The 5,140-nt window shown below is 41.4% G+C and overlaps 1 long non-coding RNA gene across 1 annotated transcript; it reads left to right on the forward strand.

The window, feature by feature from the left end:
• The first annotated feature begins 526 nt into the window (after positions 1–526).
• Positions 527–2,549, forward strand: LOC130470702 (uncharacterized). Its single transcript, XR_008931427.1, has 3 exons — positions 527–619; positions 1,274–1,338; positions 2,323–2,549. It is a non-coding gene; the product is annotated as an uncharacterized lncRNA (long non-coding RNA).
• The last annotated feature ends 2,591 nt before the right edge of the window (positions 2,550–5,140 follow it).

Below are 5,140 nucleotides of genomic sequence, written 5' to 3' on the forward strand. Positions count from 1 at the left end.
ACGATCCTATTCAGTTTTGGACTCGAATCATAAAAGTTAAATCCTAAGTCTAGCCCACTTGAAAAGCCCAACATCAAAACCCAAACTCAAACCCTCCCCTTCTTTCTTCTAATTCACGTGAAAGCTAGGAAGAGAAAATCAAAACCCTCCTTCACTATTCACGTAAGTTTTCAAACCCTCAAGAACTCATTCTCTCTCTCTCCTCGTCGCTGCTCTCCTCCTTCACGTCGTTGCTCCAGCCGCCGGTCTCCTCGCCGCCGGTAAGTATCCTTCTCCTTCTCCTTCTCCTTCGATCCCTCCTCCTTCGTTCCTATGCTAATTTTGTTTCTTGCAAACTCCTTGCGCAAGCTAGCCGCAGCCACCATCTTCTCGCTCCTCCGCCCAACCGCGTCGCTGAGCCGCCACCCTATTGTCGCCGGTAATGATCTCCATCCTCCCTCCTTTTCTTTCTTGTTTTCTTTTTGTTATTTTCGTACTCGTTCCTCCTCCCTTTTCATGGCTGACCTTCACCAATTCGCGCAGCCATCGCAAGTAGCACCACCGTGTGCCGCCGTCGCACAGCCCCTGCCGCAAGCCACCTCCGTTCGCCGGCCAACTCTCTCTCCTCCTTCTTGAATTGGTTACTTTCTTAAACCCTAAGTAACTAATTATTTTAAATTAAAGTTTGTTAATTTAGATTATGTTCTTAAATTAAATTTATAATTTTTATGGTAAATATGATTTTCAGATTTGATGTTGAGATTAAAAACGAATTAATTTTCAGTTTTGATTAATTAAAATTAAATTAGGGCTTAATCATGATTTATTAGTTTGAATTATGTTTTCTTGAATTAAAGCTATGGGTTTTGTGATGTAAATTATGAATTTAAGATTATATGAATTTTATAATAAAGTTATTGATTTTCAGATTATCTAATGACATTGAAATATTGGTTTTGATGGTTTAAAGTATGAAATTCAAGGTTTTTATGAGTTTTAATCATGATAGGTTGAGTATGAATTATTGAATTGGTTGTTTTGAGATATTAGGAACGTAGATTGACCTTGGTGAAGCTTTTAAATGAATTAATATTGCTGAAAATTTAAAGTACGATGTTTGCAAAAGTTTTCAACGAATTTCAATCACTGGTTCAATAATTATGATGCTAGGAAAGCAAATGTTCAAGTTTTGATATTGGGGAAAGTTCTAAATCTATTTAGGATGCATTTAGAATGCTTTATTATGGTTGTCAATGATTAGAAATTGATTGAGATTACTTGTTGGATTGTTTAGGCGGAGAATTCTCTTTAGGCGACTTTTGAAAGTGTTAAGGTGGCCTATCAGTTTGTTTACACAAGGTACGTACATACCTGTGTGCTTGGAATGTGTGCTAATTGTTGAAACCATGTTGCATTGTTGATGAACTTGGTTATGTTGATATCGTTGATGAATTTAGTCAGGTTGAATATTGCATGTTTAATACTGTTGGTTGGACATATTGAACCTATATTGCATTTTGAGGATTATAGCATGTTAGTATGGATGGTTGATACAAACATGTTTGATTGGGAACACTAGATTACTTTGTATATAATTCAGATCAGTGGATTGTTGTTCCCTTTTAGATTTTTCACTACTTTATGAGGGCCGAGGACCTCATTTAGTAAGTTGAAACCTTATACCCATATACAGGGTTGATCAGTATTAAAAGAAGGATTGGAGTTAATTGGAATGAGTCTGGTTTGATGCCTTTGTGATCACTTACTTAATTCCAAGATAAAAACAGTTGTAAATAAATGTGGATTGTATGCCTTATGTGATTGTTGAGTCATAACAGGGTGTCAATTTGTAAATCATGTAAAGTGAAACTGAGTAGCAATAGCTTTAGACTGTGCACGTCTAAAGTGACGGACAAACAGGAGTTGGGGTTCATGGTGGTAGCCCATGGCCTTTAATTCGGACCGGATTGATCACCGTGTCCTATTTTTATTCAAACGTTCCTCGATATCGCAGGTCATTGAGGTTACGGAGTCGCGCCAGTATCTCGTCTTCCTTAGTGAAGCATCTAGCTAGAAAACTCGGTCCATTGTCTATTTCAATTAAAATAATATTATTGTTATAAAAGTCCAGTCCAGTCTAGCCTAGCCTAGTTAAGTATGGTCGTTAAATTATCATATTTTGTCTGCCCTTGTTTATGTTCACTAGTATCATGTTAGGGTTGTTCGTTAATAGTATCATATTAGGATTATAGTACTCAGCTTTGCTGATTACGTGCTTTGTTTGTGTGTGTTGATCATGGCTATGCCTTATTGATCCTGTGATGACCCATCTCTGGTGAGCAGTCTCTAAGGATCAATAAGCGTTGCCCATCTACAGGTTTGAAGATGATGCATCATTGGGATCGGGATTAGAGAGCTTGTAGTTATATTTTCTTTATTAAGTGATTTGGTTTGTTAACTTAAATTTGAAATTTGTCGTACTATTCGTATTTCCTTATTTCAGTTAATTGGTTTTGGACCTAATATGTAATAAGATTATTTATGAACCTAAAAGTTAGTTTTATGTTTTCCGCTGCAAAATTCTGAATAAGCCGTACGTTTTCACACGGGCGATAATACTTTGATAATTCCCTACAGTTATATTTAAAAAGGGTTATTTTAGAAAATGGGAATTGTCGGGGTGTTACATCATATCTCTAACTCCTACTTTCTCCTTCCCTTTCCTTGAGCTGCCCTCGGGTTTGCTCTGGACATTTTTTGTGTCTCTCGGATCCGACGATCCTTTCAACCTTGCAGCAGCTTTGTTGAACTCTTCGGTTCTGATGAATGCATCAGCCATTTGGAGCACGTCGGCTATTTTGGAGGGGTTTTTCATTGAGAGCTTGTCACGGAATTTCCCCTCCTGGAGCGCGTGCTTCAAGGCAAAAATGGCCACGTATGGCTGCAAGTTTGGTATGTTTGTTGATTCCTTCATGAATCTGGCCATGAATTCTCTTAGACTTTCGTCTCTTTCTTGTTGGATTGAGGTTAGTTCTGCTGTGGTTCGTTCGGGGCGATTGTTGCTCACGAACTGCGTGCATAATCTCTTTTTCAGCTTCTTCCAGCTTTTGATCGATCCCTTCGGCAGCGATCTAAACCACTCTCCCGCCACTCCGGTTAGCGTGGTTGGGAAATATTTACACCAACATGTTTCGGAGTAGGGGCTCAAGAATATTTGCTGCTCGTAGGAGATGACATGATCCCTCGGATCTGTGATTCCGCTATATGTCAGGTGTGCTGGCAGCCTCACCTTCGGGATTTCTTCCATGATCAGCTTGTCCGAGAAAGGGGATGACGTGGGAGTCATGATTCTTTTCCCGAGTCTAGCCCTGATGCCTTCGTTCGCCGAGGTTCTGTGATTAGAACGTTCGGGCGTACGATGGGGGCTAGGGGTTCGATCATACCTCCTGTCTCTTCTTCTTTCTCGGCTACTGACCTCGGGTCGTTCGCCAGATCTTCTTGATTCGCCTACCCCGAGTCTCGTATGGATCGAAGGTCTTAACCTTGAATGGACCGAGGGCCTGGACCTGCTGAGCACCGAGCTTCGGATCCGAGTGTTACGAGTAGTCGATTCGCTTTGGAGAGCTGTTAGAGTAGGCGTTGGTCTTGCAAACCAATCTGGTTGTTGTTGTGCCCTTTTTTGGGTGTCCCACGTGCTTTCCATCCATCTCGATGTCAGGTGTGTTCCTGTCAAGGGAGGGAGCTCTCGTTCGGGTCTGGACACCTCTACACTGGGCGGCTCGTTCAGCCGTCGCCTGGTCCTCCTCTCCTCTCTACGGTCTTTTGCCAATCCTTGCTGCTTCTCATTGAAAATGAAGTTTTGCATGATGGTCATGGCCGTAGTGAGTTCTGAAGGAAATAATGCCCTTGGTCCAAGTATGCATTCTATGTTAAGTCTAATAAATGCGGTTCAGTATTAATTAACAAGTTAATAATTCAGTGAGATCAAGTGAGCTGAATGCCTAGCTAGAGGCCGCTTCAGTTCAAGTGGAATTAATGATATTAATCCACAACTTACTCTTGACTGAACCCGTAGGGTCACACAAATAGTACGTAAACGGATCAAGTATTTAATGGCATTAAATACTCCATCTATGGATATTCGGAATCGACGGATCTTGGTTTCAGTGGGAGCTGAGATCGTCACAGGCAAGAAATGAATACTCCGGAAACGATGATATTGCCGGAAACGGAAATATGGATCGTATCGGAAATATAAATATTATCCAAGTCATAGATGTTGCCGGAAACGGAAACATGGTACGTATCGGAAAATATTATTGGAAATGGAAATATTACCAGAATCGGAAATATTGCCGGAAACGGAAATATTGTCAGAATCGGAAATATTATCGGAATCGGAAAATAATTCCGGAAACGGAAATATTAAATATTTGTTCGAAACGGAAATTAATTCCGGAATCGAAAATATTAAATATTGTTCGTATCGGAAATGAATTCCGGAATCGGGAATTTAATCGGAAGCGTATCGTACGAATAAGCATCGGACGAGGTCTGCCGGACGAGGGCCCAGCACGAAGCCAGGCCATCGCCCAGCAAGCCAAGCGCGCCACACGAACAGCCAAGGCCACGCCAGGCCCATCGCAAGGCCAGGCCCAGCAGGCCGTGGCAGCGCGCGCAGGTGCTTGCGTGGGCTTGTAGCTTGCGTAGGCCTCGCTGCGTGGGCTGCTGCTCGCACGCACGCGCATGGGCGGCCCATCGTGGCTGCCGTGTGTGTGTGCGTAAGTGTTTGTGTTCATGCACGATTCCTAAAACGTGCAGAGTTCGGTTAATGATTAAATTCCTAATTCTATTTGATAAATTAATTAAATAAGAGTTTTATTATAATTCTAATTTAATTAATTCGTATCCTAATAGGATTCCAATTCTCTTTCCATACCCCTATAAATATGTGGCCTGGGTTCACAATTTATAACGAGTTTTCAAGTATTCAAAAGTGAGTTTTGAGAGAAAAATTCAGACACACATCTTGCTCAAAAGTGCCGAAAATTCTAGTACCTTAAGGGCGATTCTAGTTGGTCAATCTTAAGGCGGATCCGGACGTGCTGTGGACTATCTACGGAGGGACGACACTTGGAGTCCTAAAGACTTGTTCTTGTTC

Source organism: Spinacia oleracea, chromosome 3 (assembly GCF_020520425.1).
Source record: "Spinacia oleracea cultivar Varoflay chromosome 3, BTI_SOV_V1, whole genome shotgun sequence".
Lineage (NCBI taxonomy): Eukaryota > Viridiplantae > Streptophyta > Magnoliopsida > Caryophyllales > Amaranthaceae > Spinacia > Spinacia oleracea.